General features: G+C 39.3%; 1 long non-coding RNA gene across 3 annotated transcripts in view; it reads right to left on the reverse strand.

Moving 5' to 3' along the window:
- LOC137175872 (uncharacterized) overlaps window positions 1–20961 on the reverse strand; it is a 159778-nt gene that overhangs the window by 79623 nt on the left and 59194 nt on the right. For all 3 annotated transcript variants that reach the window (XR_010925736.1, XR_010925733.1, XR_010925735.1), the window contains one exon: window positions 18969–19114. This is a non-coding gene — a long non-coding RNA (uncharacterized lncRNA). The remainder of the gene's footprint in view (window positions 1–18968; window positions 19115–20961) is intronic.

Raw genomic sequence — 20961 nt, forward strand, 5'->3', positions numbered from 1 at the left:
TATGACAGATCTTCAAATCATTCAAGACATGGTGATGTATTTATAAGTATCATTAGACTACTTCTATGGCTTCTTACCCCACTTCAAGGTACCTTGACAATAATCTATAGACAAATCTGCTCTTTACAAACCACCTCATTAAAGGACATTAAATACTCATGGGAGGAGGAACTGGGTGAGGAAATATCTGATGAACTATGGGAAGAGGCACTCAAAAGGGTACACACCTCTTGTATTTGCGTTCGGCATGGTCTCATTCAATGTAAATTCATTCATAGGGCTCACTGGAGGAAAGCAAGATTATCCAAAATTTACAAGGATGTCGACCCTAACTATGTAAGATGTAAGCAGTCTCCTGCAAATCATGTACACATGTTCTGGTGTTCCCCATCTCTTGTTGGTTTCTGCAAAGACATCTTTAACACGTTCTCAGAAATAAGCGGCACACAGATCGAACCAGACCCTTTTATTGTATTATATGGGATTTCCTCACCCACACTACAACTGACCAAAATAAGGATGTAACTGTCTTTGTCACTTTGTTGACAAGACAATTAATTTTGCTTAAATGGAATCCCCTGCACCCTCTTCTCATGTTCTTTGGATTAAAGCCATTTTAAATAATGGCTTTAAATAATACACACTTAAAGGGTCTATAAACAAATTCTGTACAATGTGGACTCCCTTCTTTTCTTATTTTAAGTGACTACATTTCCCTGCAGTTCCAGAGTGATGTATATTTACTTTATGTATATATTTTTTTATTTTTATCCTCGTTGGACGGTGGTGAGGACGTTAGACATTCTAGTGATGGTATGTGTACACACAGCATCCAAGATGAGGGCTGTATTGTCTGATCTAGTTGACTTGTAAATAATTGTATCAAATGTATATATTTTTTGCTTGTTTTTTGTTATATTTCTGTTTCACACGCTGTTTGTTGTTCAAGTGCAATTATTTTAAATGCTGGTTATGTTGATCATCCAACAAACAAAACTATATATATATTTTTTTTTTTTAAACTTTCTTGTATGGCTCTTTTTCCACCAAATGCAGAGTTTTGGTTTACCAATACACATTAGAAGAAAAACAAGTAATCAGCTTCTCCCACCATACTGAAGGAAAAAAAGGTCACACATGTTGTTGCATGGCATGTTTCTGGAGTGATTCTGGACTCCATCAATTCTTCTTGCATTATAAATCAGTTGGAAAAGGGAAATGTAATTATTTAGTGGTGTACCATAAATTTTAGTATAGGTCTGGCGATGCCACTGGGTTACAGGATACTTTTCTCATCACGGGACCAAGGTGTTACCCAGAGATCTTTCATCAAGACCCTGCAGTTTCTGCCATCAGGCAAACAGAATGACATTCACATTCTTTCCCCAATTAAAGTGCGAGACTCTGTGGAAAGCTACGGGATAAATTGCCTCCTAATCGGGCAGGTGGGCTGTGAGGACTCTGGGCGTCAGAAGGCTTTAGATCATTCCATTTATTACCAAGTTGATTTAATCAGCACTGCCCGTTGATTTGATGAATTGCTCTAATAAGCCGCTTGGTGAATTGTTAATCTTTGGGGCAAGACACAGCGTTCAAAAAGTCTTTTAATACTGCCAACACAGATAAATAATTGCAGGCATTAAATGTCAAAGCAACATATGAATATAGAAAGCAGAGAAACGAGTGTGACTATGAAATGAACAAAAGGCGTGAATATGTAAAAAGAGTGAAATGAGGAGGGGTGGGGGGAGTGAGTGGACCTCCTGGCAAAACATGAAATGTGTAGTTTGTCTTGCATAGAAAGTGGAAACTTGAGTTACAGTAATTGGTTTGTGCCACCTGAAAATCAAAGTGTTGTATGTGCTAACTAGATTAAAAAAAAAAAAAAAAACAGCATTTAAGACTATCAAGAACAAACACACAACCTACGTATGAGCACTGGTGTCTTTTAAACTTCAATGAGGTGTGATCACAAACATACCAGGACAAGAGCTTGTTAACTTCACTCCATCATCCAATTTGTCACCAAAGAACACAGCAAAGGAAAGTATCCAAGGTTTCATGCTCTAAATACTCTTTTTCCATGCCTAATTTACACATACAGATGATTAATGAAACAGTAGTTGTTGTCATATGAGATGTGTGTGTGTGTGTGTGGGTGAGATGCTCTGGCACAAAAACAACCCACAGACTGTGGTGAGAAGTCATGCAGAGAGAAAGTAGTATGGGGTGGTGGAGGTCTGTCCCATCTGTCTCCCTCAAGAGCACCGCACACACACACACACACACATAGAGTTATTTATTTGATGGGAAGCTTTGTTTTGCAGCTAGTACCTGCATTTATCTAATATCCCATTTTTCTTTTAAGCCAAAATATGTGACAGGTTTCCAAAATTAATTTTCTATTTGATCAATTTTTCAGCAAATATAATTGGAGTTACCGCCTTTATTTACAGTAATTAATTATGCATGTGCTCTTTCTCTTTGAAACAATCCATTCTGTCCATGTTTGTTCACATGGGGACTGTTTACATTTGCTATTTGTCCTAGTTAATCAGACTGATGTGAGACTTTGCAGGATTATTGTTACTTTGAACTAAACTGACATAATGAGTGTGCGCACGCTTCTCTGTGTGTTATAAAGAAGCCTCCAACCATTAGAAATCGACCAACAGTCAGTTAACTATCGCATAAGACAAACAAGAGCATCTTCACAACTGAGGAGCTCAAACTTTTTGTTTTAAATGACTTAAAGGTTATCTAATTAAAACCTGAGAGAGTTGCAAAATTAAGTATCTTCAAAGTTTTTTTTTATTTGTATGCCTATTATATCTGGTTATTTTTTGACTGTACCTTGATGACACTAATTTTCCACATTGTAATGCACAAAGCAAACAGAGGAGCTGCACACAGTTGCAAAATATGAAATCAGTTGAAGATGGCGATGAGAGAGCTACATGGAACATCTAGGAAAACAAGGCGATTATTTTCATTATCAATTAATTTGCCAATTATTTTCTCAATTACTCATTTGGACTGCATCATATCAGAGCATAGTGAATAACGCTGATTACAACTTCCCAAGGTGCAAGTCGACATATTCAAATTTCTTGTTTGGTCTGACCAACAGTCCAAAACTCAAAAAGATATTCAGTGTAGCATCATGGAAAGAGCAGAAAATCTTCACATTTGAGAAACAGAGACAAGTGATTTTTTTCTATTTTTTGCTTAAACAATAACTGTATCAAAATTGTTGCTGAATAATTTTGTCAATCGGCTAACGTTAATCAAATAATTGTTTCAGCTCTAGTAAATGTTAATTAAATCAAATATTTGATTAATTATTAAAATGTAAGAAGTATAAAATCTTTAGAGAAAAATATTTAGCTTTCTCTGAAGTTTAATTGCCAGAGATTAACGTCCAACTGTGCACACATTGCAACATTTCCCGGTGAAGTACATTGATTCCTGGTACACTAACTGCAACAACAGTATACAAAGACAGAACTTGCATAAAAGAGATTCCATTTCTTATTTTAATTGGGCCTCTACATCAACAGTGCAGCCACATTGGTCATAAAATGCTGGAAAATACACTGCAGACTCACCCAGTATTTCACAGTACAATGCACACATTCCTTCACTCCAGTGCTTGCTGCTGGGTTTTTCTTGCATCTTTATCACTGAGGACATAAATGTGTCGTAGGTTCAACTGTATCCGAAATTGACTTTGTTTTAAAATGCCATGTAAAGATAACTGGTGTAAACAGCATGGTACAGTATATGTACATTCGTTTGAGAAACAACAAAGAACTGAACAGTTCTAATGACTGCAATGACTGGATGAATGCACACGCCGTACCGACGCATGGTGAAGATAATACGCTCTGTGTAACAGATTCTGCCTTTGTTCTTCAATAGAGAGAGCACAATCAAGAAAAAAAATTACATTCATTATCATCGAGTCTCATTAATAATGAACATCACGCTGATTTAAACAGGGAAATGGGTTTTGATGCCATCCCACGCACACACACACACACACGCTGTCTTGATATCATTTTTCACAAAATAGAAACTACTATCATGTTAGGCTTTGTGTGAGGCTCACAATGTTGTCAAAAGGCTATAAAAATGTGACATCATGACCCTGTGGAATAAATATGCAGCATGTGAATATAAATGTGGGAGTGTGACCTTGTCTCCTAGACATAAGGAGACAGCAACCTCCTTTTTTTTAAGTGCATGGACCCAATGCACTCAAGTGATAATGTCACAGATGTTGCTGACCTTTCTTGCCTCACCAAAAAACCCTTGCTTTCACACAGTCACATGTCCACAGGCACATGTGGATGCATGTGCATGTACACAAGTCACATGTTAACAAATTCACATGAGGCCTCTCGTCCTGCTGTTTCATTGTCCCTCCCTTTCTCTGTTCAGTACACCACGAGGCATAATGTCCCCCCGAACTCTCCATAGCCTCTAAGTAACACTGCACACGTATGGACGTACACACCTTCAGGTACATGGACACACTCACAGTGTGAAGTAACCTGAGTCACACAGGGAAGGTAGCATCAACATTAGACGGCTGTGATGGGGGTTCTTGTCAGAGAGCCTGTTCTCACATCTGTCTCTGTTTTGACCTCTCCCCATGCTCTGAACTCTCGGCGGCCACGCACACACATATCATGCAGCTAGCTGGCAACTGAACCTATTAGAAATGACTGGACATGTCAGGACCGGCTCAGCCACAGCCATGAAGAAACATGACACGACCACACACGCTGCTACACGCACATACGCACGCACAGTTCTTCTTCTTTAGACAATTTCAAGAGCAATTAGTCTGTTCATGCCACCCGAGTTAGGCAGTATATCTGAATGTGGCTCCAAATCAGAGGAGAAACACTGCTAGTTAATGATGTAGAGCTGGGGGAAGGGTCACCCATGACTTCGGTCAAGACTCGCTTAACACACTTTCTTTCTCCTTTTATTTAAATGCAGGCTGAAGGTTTGTATTCACGCCTAATTGACTCAACTCTTCCTGCTGGCTGTGTGCTGTCCACTGTCATATTATGTGTAATGTAAAGTCCAGCCTTTAGTTTTACCAGTGGCCTGCCATCCATTTCCGCTCATTATGCTGAAAACACACAAGATGCATTCTTAAAAGAGCTAATAAGACATAATGCTAAAAACATCTTGTATAAACTGTGTTTAGAAGACCAAACAGAATATCCACCTTCAAAGAATCCTACAGATTTCATCATATTAGCGACTGGTTTGAAGCGGCTAGTTAGAGCTGGCAGCTATTAACTTTAATGGCTGGTAGTCACTGTCGACACCACCGACAACAGGAATGACAAAGGTACAGGTACATCATTATAGAGTAAGGCAACATGTAACAGCAAACCTGGAAATGAAACTGACACTTCATCTTTGAGCTTTACAGGCAAATTAGTTGAAAAGGAAGCCAAAAATAATGAGCTGGTTATATTCAAGTCAATGACATGTGCTGTAAGTTTCTGTAAGAGAGGTAACAGTACAGGGCCATTACACCTGTTCAGTCACAGACAAGGAACATTTATAGTAAGTGGATATATAGTTAGATTTAGTAGAAAAGGCTGTGGAAGATTTCAAACAGTAACAAGGATTCTGCTAGGAATTAAAGGAATTGTTTGACATTAAGCCAGTACAGCATATAACCCGCCATAAAATGGTGAATTTCAGTTTTTGTACGGATTAAACAAATGAAACATAAAGTGTTAATTAGTAAGATTTAGAGGTGCTAGTAGGCAGATTTTGTTACTTTTGGACAGAATCAGGCTAGCTGTTTCCCCTCATTTCCAGTCTTTTTGCTAAGCTAAGCTAACTGGCTTTTGGTATTGATATTTCCTTCTTATTGTCAGCAACAAAGCAAATAAGCGTTTTTCCCAAAATGTCAAATTATTTTATTAATAAGAACATACTGTACGTGACCACTAAGTCTTAGTTAAATGAACAATACCAAAAAAGTACATAAGGTGGAGGTTAAGGTAGTAGAGCGAGCTGTACCAGTTCAAACAGTTAGTCTTCGAAGCACACTAGTGCGTACAGGAACAAATGTGGATTGGGTGAGGGGGGGGGGGGGGGGGGGGTTCCTTTAATCTTTAAACTTTAATCTGAAGCTAAACATATAAATTAAAATAGTAGTTGAGGCTAATCCATTACATCTAGGATATATAGGGTATATAACCCATGAGAAGCTCAGCTGTTGAAATGGACAAAAATGCAAAAACAGATAAATAGGAAAACAGGAAATAATAAATTGCTCATAGTTGCTGCTCTGTGCTCACATGAGGAGTTCAACCACAACAAAACAATGCATTCGTCAGCACTCAATGAACTGTGTTTTTTTTAATAACAGATATAAAAAGGGTAAAATGTTATTTACACTGTGTTTCACTCTTGCCAGCAGAAGATGGGGGGGTTGGGTGGGCTTGCCACACCCCTAAGCATCCCCCCTCCTGTGCCAGTGCACGCTAGCTTCTAAAAATAAATATTTAGTATTAATTTATAATTAGAATCAGAATTTATTCTAATTAATTAATTAATTAATTAATCAAATAATTATCTAAATGATCTAAAATATTAAACAAAACATCAATCATAACTCTAATGAGGTTAAACATTTAATTATGTTCCAAAATGATTGATGCTCAACTGGAGACCAGGAATGATGGGATTCACATGAGGGACCCAAAGCGTGACACTTTCAATTACCTAAAGTTTTATACACTCTCCTCGATGCACCCTGTGTTTATTTGCAGTCTGGCAAAGGCAACTATTGCTTATTTGCCACCACCTGAGAGATCTCACCAAGCTAAAAAAAAAAAAAAAACACTTTATTAAAAATTTACATACTAATTGAAGCGACATAAAAGGGTTGACAGACACCTCAGCCCTTAGTGGAGGATTGGAGATTAAGACCACAGGAAGCGAGCCGTGGAAAGTCTGCTCTCCTTCTCCCCGATGTGTGCGCGGCATCTTCCAGGATGTGCGGTTGTGTCGTATAACTCACATACCAGTTACACATGACAAAAACCTTGGCACATACAGGGCAACATGGCTGCAAAACAAGACAACGAGGACAGAAGATAAAGAGCTTGGAGGGGAGAAGAGAACGGCACGTCGCTCAACACGTGGTGAGCTGAAAAATGAACAAGTGCGCGTCACAACAGCGTGAAACCACAGGAAGTTATGGGAGCGGCAGGCAGATCAGTGGCTTTCCCCCCGTGGCAGATTACACAGAATACACACAATGAGAGACAGGAATATGGCAGCAGCTTACTTTTTCTCCCCTAATTATCAGACGCCATATTGACTCTCTTCAGGAAGAGAGGAGGTAATTTTGTTTCTGAGTCCTTTTGGGAAATTAATTCATTTTACTAAAGTGACTTGGTAATTACAGTGACATCAAGGTTAATTGCCAAATCTGTATTGCTTTGGTGCCGTCAACGTCAAAGAAATCTGTTCTCTAAACACTCACCAGTAGACAACAGACCACACAAGCACATAGACACACACACACACACACACACACACACATACACAAATGGCTCATCTGGGTTATGAACAAAAGCCTGCAGTCGAGCACAACCAAACAAGCACGGACATACACTCACATAAAAATACTGCATTATAAAGGCTTTAAAGATGCTAGTGCATTATGACTGAAAGAAAACAGTAAACAAAGCAAAAGGTCAAAAGACTGAATAATACAAAAGAGGAAGAGAGCTAAAAAAACAAAACAAATCCTACACAATAACCATTTTTAACCTTCAGTATACATGTGATGGGCGATGTTTATGATATGACTTATTCATTTCAGTAATGAAGTCCTTTATCAATTGTCTCTGATGATGAGCTTTGTCCACAGCTCACTGTTTGCTGAGGTTGCCCATAAATTCCCACAGAAAAGTTTATTAACAAAACAAGGCAAAGTCATCAGGGTGAAACCTTGGTAATCATTATTACGAAATAGGATTCATTTGTTCTCCGGGGACCAAATCAACAATAAAGACATCGTCCTCATTAACGGACCAGAATAAGGTGCCAACTGCGCTTGTTATGAAATATGTTTATTGAAACTTGTGTGGAAAAGCACCAAGTACAGCGTGCTCCACAAATATAAGTGCTGATTTGCAATCTTCCTTCGTACCCTTTTATCCTTGAATAATTTGAATTAAATTATTTTGCCTAATGTTGGTGCCCCTGTGCTGCTGCACCCTCATCAACGTACACTTTGATGTCTTCTTTAATGTGTGTGGGTTTTTCGGTTTGTTTCTGTTTCTGTTCGCAGAGCCGGTCGGGCACTTTCCTCCAGACAATATTGCTGGTTCTGACATCAGCGCATAAATCGGGGTTGCAATAAAAGTAAAAATAAAAAATATGTATGTTTTATCCGCACGTCCATTTCTTTCCCACATGCACCAGAAACACTGCAATATGACTGGCACTCTGTATGCTAAGAAACTACCAAAGGCATCAAATAACTTCACAAACAAAATGTGTCCTGCTGTGAAATCCTTTCTAGAGCTTTTAAAGAACGCAATGCTAGCAGAGGCACATGGAGAGTGCCAAGAAGTACCTCAAATGTGCTGAATTTAATGGAGGAGCGGTGCATCCAAATAGCCAGCGCCCGTCTCGTGCTACTGCGGCTCATGTTTCTGCATATGCCTTTTCTATCCTGACAACAGGTGCTGCATCAGCCAGACAGGATGTTCCTGGATGTTGCGGGAATCCCTCAGGTCTCAGTCTCCTGCTGCCCGCTGCAGCTGCCAACAAGCAGGCGTACAAAAGAATGTATTGACCAGACAATGACACACAAGAATCCACTGTGTTTACTTAACACTGTTAACACTGGCAATGTCTGTTTGCATGGATGAATCAAGCTTCAAGGTTTTATGCACAACGCTGAAGATTTTACACCTCAAATTAATATTAAAATAAAGCAGTTTTAGAATTTGATGCTTTCAATCACTATTATGTTCAAACTCGTGCTAAAAGAACTATTAAGAGTCAAAGCTAGTAGGGATTTGAGATACTTCGTAACTTTGATATTTGCTTGCATTCACAAATACAAACACACACATACTCATATTATTAGTTATTAAGTTAAGATAATTGTGTTGGTGATGATTGTGAAGTCTCCAAAATGGTTTATATTGCCTCTACAGACATTTTTGAATTAATTTTCAATTGAATTTTCATCACAAAAGGCTCCAGCCCAATCACCACCTCTCCCGCTGAAAATTGGTAATATTACATTTTTAGGCATCAACATTTTCCCGAAGATATCAAAGCTGTTTAATCTGAACTTCAACCTGCTACAAGATGAGCCTACCAATATCCATCATGGGAAGAATAATGACTTTGTTTATTTTTAGCAATATTCCCAAAAATAAACTCACAAGACAACATGGATATACAGATAGAAAAAAATCTAACTACAGACATACCCTTTGTTGCACAATTTATCAAACATTGTTCTTTTTTTAAAACCTATACATTAGCAACAGCTCTGGCAGTTTGTTGGAAGCTCCATAAAATCACTAACTGCATACTTTTACTCAATTTTCCTTTTTCCAACCTGCAACGAAAAAAGGTATGACACATCTCAAACACATCTCTCATAGTAATACCCTCCATGGCCATTTAATAATCACTTACTTGATTATCTCTAACTCAGGTTTTAATTTCATCTTATTTATTTGGTCTCAAGGTTGTCCAGGATGTTTTGATTCAACTTAATAATGATATCTATAATGTGCAATGATACAGTACATATTTCATATTGTACTCATATGGCCTACAGTATACAAGATATCTAATTTAATCAAATATGCTGTCAATTTGTCCAACTCTGTGATTCTTTTTCACATTTCAATACTTTGCATGATTATGTTCTATTCCTTTTTATTAACCCAAACAAATGTAAGCAAAGCCTCCATACGCCCACTCAAACAGCATCATAAAAATGAAACATGGACAGCATTATTATTTAGGTAGTAAAGATGATGTTACTTTGAGTTCATCTTTCTCTATATTGCTAACAAATCCATAATATGCCTGGTTATCATGTAGCAAGTATAAACTTCTGATTTATGAGTCTTCTAAATAAATAATTAGTTGGGTCTAGAATATTTAACCCAGCAGCTTACAGTGCTTGTGCAGCTTTTAACCAATCAGAGAACAGCTCAAGGCCAGTTGATCCTTGATCAATGATGGGTCTTGATTTGCTCATTAGGCCCAGATGTGAAGTCTAATTAGGCTCACCAGTCTCAATTGCTGCTGTATCAAAACACACACACACACACACACACACACAAACACCCTGGCCTCCCCCATCCCCTCCAACCTGGCCACCCCCAGACAACCCAAGCTTCCTGAGTGATCAATGTCTCTGTCATCCAGGGCTGTGTCCGGGGCGCCAGGCAGGGCCGGTGAGCCGCTGCGGCCAGGCTCGGGGCTGACATTAGCGGACACAGGGTGAGTGATGTCAGCCTGCTACTCCCGGGGGGCAGCAGAGGCAGGGGATCTGGCTTGGCCCAAAGCAGTGGGCTTGGAGAAAGGTCACTGCTCAGCCTGGTGTGATTAATAAGACAAGAAGCTGAGTGTCCCCAATGCCATTATCAATATCCGTGGCCACCAGCCGCCCTAACTGCATATGCAGTAGGAGTCTCACACACACACACAGGAGGAGGCTAAAAACACGGATGCGATGATTCGGATACACACACAAGCGTAGTTAAGTCTTCCTGGCGTGCCTTGTTTTTGGTCCCATTTGCTCGTTAATGTGAGAGGTCAGCTATCAATTAGATCATATTTATTCACAACAACGGCTCTGACTCAACCTGATTCTGGTAATGACTCACAGCAAACAAATCCGAGAGGTGAAAGTCTGGGACTAAAATGTCAGCACAGCCTCGGCGACAAACATGACATTTAAACAGACATCTGTTTCGCTGTTCAGTTTCCCCACCAACCGAAAATATTTATCCTTACCACAGTTATCCCATGTAAATCAGGAAAAAGAAAAAAAAATTCCCACTTGCATGAGACGAGACTGCAAGCCATTAAAATAGTTCTGGATCCTCATTTCCATGTACTGTACTGCGACTCCCTGAGCTCAAGCAAAGTCGAAACAAACTGATTTGGACATCAAAGCATGTGAAAGAAAATCCAAAGTTTACAAAGACAGTACTCCCCTCTGCAGCCTGAGCATTTTATTTCACTCCTATCCATCCTTTTCTTCTCTCCATCCTTCCTATATTAGCTTTTAGTTAAACCGCATCAGCACCAACAAGCAGATCTTGCTTCCTTAAATCAATTAGCCTCTGCATGTTGAGTGTAACTAATAGCCCTGCTGAATCCTAGATTAAATATGCTAGATACAAGCCGGGTATGAAGCGGGATAGTTAAGATAATTAAGAGTGATAAATCCTTGAGAGGGGGAGGAGGGTTGGAGAACTGGAAAGAGCCAAGTGTGATCGGCAAGAGGAAAGACAGCTTGAGAAAGACATGGGAGGCCAAGATGGGACGTTTTAATGGGGGAGTGATGGGATGAGGGGCCAAAAGAGCAGAAAAAAAATGAGAGAAAAATAAAAACGGCGTGCAAGTGTGAGCTGGAGAGCCAGTGGTGGAGCGGGAGTTGTTTTCAGCCTAGCCTCAAGCGACCCAGATGGCAAGGGCTCGTCTTCGTTTAGCCCTCGGTGCATTTGGCAGCAGTTACTCCTCACTGCTGGCTACTGTACATCTCTCTCTGTCTCCTCGCACTCGTTCGAAAGCCACATTAGAACGGGCCATGAAAGATTACCCCATATTTTCACACTCCACAAAGTCTTCTGTTTTTAACTCTCTGACCTCTGTCTCACATTTCTTTCGCATCCAGATCTATAATACAGCACACTGCATTGATGTCTTCTTCAGTGCTTTGCATTCCACTGTAATGCAAATCAACCTTTGTATTTATAGATATGTGCACTCACTTGTAGTCACTGCATTTTTCAAACTACACAGCTGAAGCTTTGAGACAGCAATGTGCTGAATGTCTAACATACTCACAGAAGTGTTGTCAGTGTATACAACTTTAATTTTTAAAGACAGCTAAATAAAAAATACATTTTCCAAGTTCTTATCCTGTGTTTTATGTCAAATATATGGCATAAAGCATGGTTATGCATGTATTTACTGTATACAGATGCATAGATTTATCCTGTAATGCTTTACTTTATGGCTCTGTAAATTCATAAGTGTGAGTTTCCTTGGTTTGGAAAGAACAATGTAATTTGGCAGTAATCATAGATGAAAATGAGATTGGTGTTCAGTTTGGTACACTTCCAATCAGTTAATTCAAATTAAATACTAGCCTAACCTAGTGACCTTCCAAGTATCCAATTCTAGATTAATAATGACTGAATACGTACGTAGAAATAGAGTAGTTCTTTCAATTAAGTTCCTCTATGACTGCTTATAACTCAACACAACTAACTTCACTCAAGTTTCCAAACTCTGTCTACATTTTCCCTATTATGAATATCAAACTACATAGTTCTTTCCAACAGACTTTCTAAAACATGATAAGTAAATAATGGACTCCAAAAGCTAACCTGACTAAGCCTTTCATCATCAACGTAAAACCGCTCTTAGCTAGCACCATTAGCTTGTGGGTTCTAGCACTGAAGTGTGGGTCAGAGGTGTGTGTCTTCGCAAACACTTTGCTTACATTTGGAAAAGTGCAAAATAGCTTTGGTCTAATTTATTGATTTTTCCCTCGTCCTCGACCTCCTGATGTAATAATGTGGGCAAAGGAAGTGTCTCTCTAGAGAGTCTATGCTATTAGTAGCCTGGCCGTCTTTGGCTACAAAATCTGCATTGTGTGTGACAATTGCTCTAATGCCAGCTGGGGTTATTCTCACCCCTGGATAAATTAAATTTAAAAAAACTAAAGGACAAAAAAAGTACAGCAGACTGAAAAAGAAACCACCTGGATGCTCCAGCAGTCTAGCTTGAAATCAGTAAACTAGCGTGTTACAATAACGTGCTATACTCAACAAAAATATCCTCCCAGGGTGAGTTAAGCAACCCAACTGTGGCCCCCTTTACACCTTGCGTTAAAATGCATTTTGGGCAATGGTTTTGGGTGACCAAATTGCAATCGGATAGTGCGTGACCACATCAAAGTACAGGTGTAAATGCACCCAAGAGTCACTGAGGACAGATTGTGATCCGGCAAAAACCACCTCCGGATGTGGTCAGAGACGCATTGTGACCACATTGAACACAAATGTAAATGCAACATGCAACTGCATTTGTCAACTACATGGGCAGAAAGACATAATCACACATGACTGTTCCAAACCAGGGAGGTAGCAGCCATTAGCCAGTCAGCATGCTAAGCTACTAAAGAAAGCAGCAAGAAATCTATGGATTCTACTTGTTGAAGACAGCTTCTTCCCCCACTTCGAAAAGCAAGCAAAGGTCTGTACAATGGTGCAGCTTCATGGATGGCTACCATCTTTTTTTTTTGCAGTTGTGTTCTTTTGGACCCACGCAAATGAGAGGAGGATGTGATGTTCAGTTGTTTGAGGTGGACAGAGCGATCAGATCTCAATGTGGACACTGGAGATATATATTAATACCAGGCGTAAATGTTATCAGGTTAAATCATATCTAGATACAATCTGGATATGAGATGCATTTTAATTCAAGGTGTAAAGGGGGCCTGTGATTCATGTGATTTACACCACTGTTTTTTATCAGGTTTTAACATTATTAACAGGCGCACTCACACTACAGCTGACCTCAGAGGAGGTGCTGTTGCCAACAGGGTTAAAGGTCAATAACAAAACAAAATTGACAAATTGAAAGCTCCCCATAAATATATATATATAGAAACAAATATATGCCTCAAGAACAATCACTAAATATGTACAGAAATAAATGTTGTGCGAATAAATCAAATGCTTGAATAATATTATAAAATCTCTTTAGATTATAACCTGATCGCATATTCTGTTTCATTTAGAAATATGTCACAATATGGAAACTTAAACTGCTGGGACTTTAATATTGTTGATTAAAGGTACACTGCTATTTTAGCAATAAATGTGCATTTTCAAACTTGCATACCTGCATATGAAATCAGCAATTATCTGAAATGTTAATCTGCGCCAGTAAGTATTTGTCTGAAAGAGTTAATTGGAATAATACTAAAGAGTGCCAGAAACAGATGACATAACAGCTTCACACACAGTTGGATTCATACAGCAGAACCTGATGAGGGCCGTCTTTTCCACCAAGCTAATAAGGACCTCAGGAGCTCTCCATCACTGTGAGAGATGCTTTATATTTTCCTCTGTCATCCCTGACAGAAGCAGGCCTCTGATTTAGCACAGGCCACACAACAATGACTTTTATTAGGGAGGTAAATATTAGTGTTGGGAGAGCGAGAGTCACAGCTGGGGCTGAGACGTGCTGCGTTGACTGCGTAGAGACAGTATAGTGAGATCGTTTGAGGGATGTTGAATTTCAGTCTTTTGTCACTTCAGAGTCCAATCAATTGTTCTCATCAATAGCTTTGTTCCGTTGGACTGTGTCCTCATTTTAATGAGATAACAGGAAATAAAGGCACTTTCTGACTTTTAGAACTTTAAAAACTTTGTAATGAAGTCCTTAAAGGGACACTCGCACAGAGCCCATTAGACTAATCTCCAGAGATGCATATCGTTACTGTGCAGAGGTGGGCACACACATATGTTGATTGCTCATTATTCCCACTATGGCATTACAATGGTGCAACAATGTAAATGAATGCAATCTGAACAACTGAACATTCAACATAGAAGTTGTACAGTATGCTGAATCCACTCAAACAGCTCAACGGTACTTTTGAAGCAGTGCAGCATGATATGAGGGACTCCGTGGCTAAGCGGCGTATCATATTTTATAAGACATCTCTTCTCCTCCCATGGGTTTCCTGGCTTATGCCATAGCCATCAGTTGTCAGCCGGCGAACTTGACAGCCACACCACATCGAGACAAGTAATGCTAGAAAGTGCCATGATGAACTTAAAATGATAAAAATGGCTTGAGGCCTTTTCAAGTGCAATCTAACATGACATGTAAGGAACATGCTTTACTTCTCTACAGCAAACTGAACAGCGGGAAAAGATTAACATTAATATCTAGTATCTAACCCATATTTATCACATCTTGTCACCAGCAACCACCCACCACCTGCCTTGATGACTCTGTGTCATGAGGGTGAGGGGATTTCCAAACGACATCCTTAGGAGTGCCCTCCCACTCATTCCCGGTCCCTCCTTCAGAGCCGGGCGAAATAAAGCATCATTTCCCTTTGTAATGGCTGCCGTGACGGCTTTGAGATTAGCTTAGATAAATATAAAGACCGGCGGTTTTACTACATGGCTCATTGGCATGGCAGATGACAGTTATTACATGCTGCGGGTTAAGAGGAGAAAACACGTAGAAGAGAGCAGGGAAAAATGGCAAAGGCAGATGGACGATAATGGCAGAGCAGATGTTTTTCTTCTTTTTTTTTAAGGATGAATAATAAACATTTGCTTAATGATTTTTGAGCAGATTTTTGAATAAAAGAGCAGCAGAAATTCCCATTGAAAGTTATGATAAGGAGGAAGGTGAGGGAAGGTACATATCTGTCATTCCCCTTGTTAGGAAACTGAAATATTTCTACATGCAGCCAATGCTGTTTTCTCTGCTTTTATGATGTAAATCATTAAAAATACTTTACAGTACTATAACATTAGCAAAGCCTCTGCAAGCATATAAAAGTGAACCGTAATTCCCTGTGACAACACATATGCATTTGAGAATTTGTGTTTGAAATGGATGATGTGCTTTTACCTACTGTGTGGATGAAAAGAAACAAACACACAGCCTGAGGGGCTTTGTGAAATAACCCTGATTGGGTGAATCACTGGATACATTTCAGTCATGGTTAAGAGAGTAAAGAGCCAGACTGTCAGGACTAAGAGAATGCAGACTGGCTCCAGGGGTTGCTGTTGGGTGCTGAGGCTGTCTTGGTCCTGTCATAATCCATCCAGCAGCCTCTGTTCTCAGTCAGTCACTCAGAATGTGCGCACCACAATGTCAGCATGTTTATGTTTGACTTGAAGCTGGGGTTTGATATGCAGCCCTGGCTATGCTTGGTGAGGGTCTTCGTTGATCATGATATCATGGTCATCAGCTCTGCGGATGTTCTCTTCAAGACAAATGATGAACAAAGGATTATTTCTGAACTGCCTGCAGCTGTGGTGCCCCAATCAGGCTGCAGTGGTGTTGGGTGTGTCACCGCTCTGACTGTGCTACATTTAAAAAAATTTTACAATATAACAATATAGTTAAAAATATGTTGAGGATCAGTCAAAAAGTAAGGGTAAGAAATGGATAATACAGAAAAAACATTTTGTATTTTCAGTCAGTGATCATAGATAAGATAAATGGCATGTTTCTCACCTTTGTAAACAGTCAGACTCCTGTGAGGATCGACGGACTGACAGCCAAAGCATGCTGTAGCAAACTATCAGCAACGGGTTGAACCAACTCAAAGGTGATTTTTCTATTACTTGTTTTTGTCAGTTGCTGAAAATAGTAAAATGATCATTGATATAGACTGCTTAAACATAATCACCTGATAGCGGGAACTGTATGATGATTTAAAAATACAAAAATTTGCTCCCCCTAATTGAATAAAGGGGATGCATTTTCTCCACTTGCTCCATTGCTCAGGCGCCTATGGACATGACACTATTTTATTGTGCACATTCAGGATGATGTTAGCGCAGGTCTGCTGTGAGTTTCATAGCTTATCCACAGGCAGTCTGCTAAAATACTTCCAGAAAACAGACAGCTTGTGCTGACGCCAATGATCTCTTTAGCAGTATGGACAAGACATAAGATTTACTAGTGGTGGGAGCTGCTGGGTTTCTAAACCAGTCAGTGATCCCTTCATGGGATATGATCTTTCTGACAACACAGCAGAACAGAAACAATATCTTTGGCTCACCTGAAACAGTCTGAGACAACACGAGATGTAACAGCTCAGGTGCATTTGAGTACTGACTCTCTACCTGAATCCTCACTTGTTTGTGTCGAACCTACCGAGATCTGTACAAGGATACCTGCTCTGTTGCTGTTTGGGGATTAGAACTGACTGCAGATTCTTTGCCAGTATTTTAAAAATCAACTCGTTTGCACTGAACTGTATGGAGAAAAATATTAAGAGTCTACTCTGCAATTGAAAAAAGAAATGAATTTTTTTTTTTTTTTAAATGTCCTACCACCTGACAAAACCATCCACACACTCACACAAAAGTCTGGATTGCAACACTGAGCATTAATTAACTGAAATAACAGTGAGCAAGAATATCAGTGTTTGGTTTCTGTATATTTTAGTTTATTTACAAAGGAACCACAATTATTCATCTTGACCTCGAAATATGAACAGCTTCCTCAAAAAAACCCCTCTCAAGTGTATTAATTAAGAAAAAAGAATGAAACTTTTTGTTGTTCCATCCACCACCTCTGTGAAGGTTTCCTGAAAGCAGTTTTAACAAACCACCATGTCAGGTTTTCTCTCTATTTCCCAGCTTATTCTGAAAAGTAATTGGGGATAATGAGCTGTAATCCATTTAAAGCCTGAACACACTTGTTCAAAAACATGTACTACACTACTTGTGTTGTCCCTTGACAAGTATTGCACAGGTCTCTACTTTTCAGTGTGTATAACAAAGAGATTTTCCATGCCAAAAAAAAAAATGCAATGTGACTTGCCAAAAAAGGATTATCTTCCGTGGAGGATGCTGCAATTGAAAGTGACGACATCATCTTTTACCTTATTTTTGTTATTTTGTTAGCAAACATAAAAGGAGACATACAGCTCATGCATTCTAAAAATATAGAGTTTCTCAACATTTTTCCACTTGGTAGTCATGCTACAGCTCGAGATCACTCATACCGTATATATTGATACATTCGCCTGGCGTATTTCCCATCACCCCCTGCAAAGCGTTGCAAAGGCTGCAAGTCTGTTCACTCAATGCAACAATCAGAAATGACCTTAATGTTGACAACAAGGACACCAGCAATGGATTACTTGTCAATTTGACTGCATAACAGAATCATGGAGTTGGAAGATGAATTACCCTGCAAACCAAGCAAGACAAGTGGTGTGTGTGTTCATTTAAACCCGATTTATGTATTTAACGGCTTACGACGGGGTGTACGTGACAGAGTGCCACCAGCCGCTTAATTCAGATGTATTACAGCTAACGCAGAGCACTTCTGACTGACAGCCAAAACATAACGCTTGGAAACAATTATTCATGAGGCCTGCAGAATCCTGAGTTAGGTGACCGTTCGGTTTGATGATAAATGCTTCGTTTTTAGCTCGAAATTAATTTGCTCCATCAGCATCCATGAACATCTATTTGTGTGTGTGCGCAGCGGTGGTAAGCTGCACTGGTCCTGTCTTTGATAAGTGCCCTCAGTGTTATCATCATTGTCGTCAACAATGCTGCCACCGTTGCTGATTTAATCACAGCCTGTCAATGTGTCCGCACTGCTGGAAGCTTTGTGTTCCATGTTGATCATTATGTGTTCCAGGCCATCTGCACAAAAGGAAGGCTACTCTTGATCAATACGTCAACAAAGATGACAGGCTCGTCCCTGAGAAATGTCTGCAGTGTTTGGCCACGTCTATGCGTAGGAGATGTTGTGCTTCTATAGTTTTTTTTTTTTTTTTACCTCCAAGAAGTGTGTGCATACGCCTGTTTTTGCATCTCATGTATGCAAATGTATTTTAACATGTGCATATACATCCGGATGCTGTGCCATCGCTATTTTCCGCATGGCCACTTATCAGTTTAATATGCTCCACTCACCTCTTGATTCCGTCCTTGTGCTCCACAACAGCCTGTCACTTCATTCCCGATGGTTGCAACGTGGAGCATGCAACACCACGCGCCGCACCTCCACGCCGCCTCGCTATCTGATATCTTCTTCCTCTTTTCACCTGATCTTCTGAAACCTTCATCAAGCAGATGGAAAGAAATGCACAAACAAAAACAACATCATTACACTAAGAATTTTTTTTTCTTATTCATTTGAGCATTCAGGCTCCACGCATCACATCTATTTAGAGGAGGCAAATTGATTCAATTTGCTGTGTTTGCATCACACTTAATTCAACAGCCTCTCGGTGAGCTGTAAAACATGCGTCGTCAGGGAGATGGTTTTATTTTGATTTTTTTTTTTTTTTTTTGCACTTCAACCGGAGATGTGTCTTCCTATGAAATCTCATTTATTAATGTAACTGAGCAGATCAAGGCAGTGAGGAAAAAAAACAGCAACAAATAAAGTCTCATGATGAAAAGCTGTAGATTAGGTTGTCAGATAGCTACAGCACTGATTTATCAGATATTATGATTGTTTAAGCTACGCAGCATTTTATTTCTCAGAAAAGAAAGAAATTAGAAAGAAATTTAAAAGAGAAATTAAAAAAGAAAATTAGAAAAAAGAAATGGACAAAAGTCCTTAGAAACTTTTGTTAAACAAGTATGATATGGACACAACATTTAAAACCATTGAGCAGTTAAACACACAGCCAGACTACCAATCAGACTGCAAATTTAGAGATCTATTTTTTTGTAAATTTTGGGGTGTTATAAAATATTAAGTCATCTAAAAATGTAATATTTATTATAATCTCAGTTTTGTACAAAGCACTTTTAAGGCTTTTTTATGGTAGGTCGCTTGACATTTTTGATGAGTGTCGCTAAACAGAAATTAAAGAGACATGCAATGTTTTCTACTCATGCTTCAGTGAAGGGTTTCAGTCATCTCCATGGTAACTAGATGCTATCCTCCATCCAGCTTGTTTAGGTATATTATATCATCCCAACAGGACTAATTAAACATGGATGTCACAAGTTATCAGACCAAAATATCAATAAGGAAGTTCAGTGAAAACTACAATCTCCATGGAGACGTTAAAAAAACACTACCCAATCACATTGCGCAGCAAACTATGATGGTGTCTGTGACACAAAATTCTCTAGGTGTGAGACATGAAAGGAAAGTGTCGAGCGACACTTTCTTCTGTCAAAAATACATCATTTCTATCAGGTTACACTTTCCCAAAGTGTCAAGTGACCTACCATAAAACAGACTTCATTTCAAAGTGAAAACAGAAGAAGTGTGAAATAAAAGTTCCAGAGACACAAATGATTGGTGTTAGACCTTATTTAGTTGGACATTTGAATTCTTAGACATCATCGACATATTTGTAACATGTTCTCCCATCTCATAACTGTCTGCAAACCATTTCTCTTTTGTAGAAACAAATGTGGGATGTTGCAACACAGCTAATGAGCTAAAATAGATTCCTCCATTTTGGACTTACTGGCTCTCTGCTATTGGTGAGCACAAATTTGCGTGTGAAAGTTCACCAAAGTTGTGGAATTTCTTTTCCCTGCATGAGAAAGTCAACTAATCATGGCAAAATTTTGCCGTTTTTTAAATGCTTGTTCCAGGCTTTAACTCAGATGTCAAATATACAGTAGATTAAATGTTGAATATGAAAGGCAGCATTTCTGTGCAATGCAGGTCAACAGTAGATCACTATTCAGGTCTCTGTTCTCCTACTTGAACCCTGTCTGAGCGTTAGCAAACACTCTTAACTTTAATTTCCTAGAATATCAGAAAATCTGCTCGTCCCAATATTCACTTTCCCCAGAAGAATCAGCTGAAACACCTAAAGCAAGGCTAAATCAATAGCATGTACAGGTTAATAGCAGTCGTGTTTTTGTAAGCCCGCACATCAACTATTAATTAGCTGGTGATTAGAGTCAGCTGGCAAGAATGATTCACAGCCTG

The sequence above is a fragment of the Thunnus thynnus genome, chromosome 23 (assembly GCF_963924715.1).
Source record: "Thunnus thynnus chromosome 23, fThuThy2.1, whole genome shotgun sequence".
Taxonomy (NCBI): domain Eukaryota; kingdom Metazoa; phylum Chordata; class Actinopteri; order Scombriformes; family Scombridae; genus Thunnus; species Thunnus thynnus.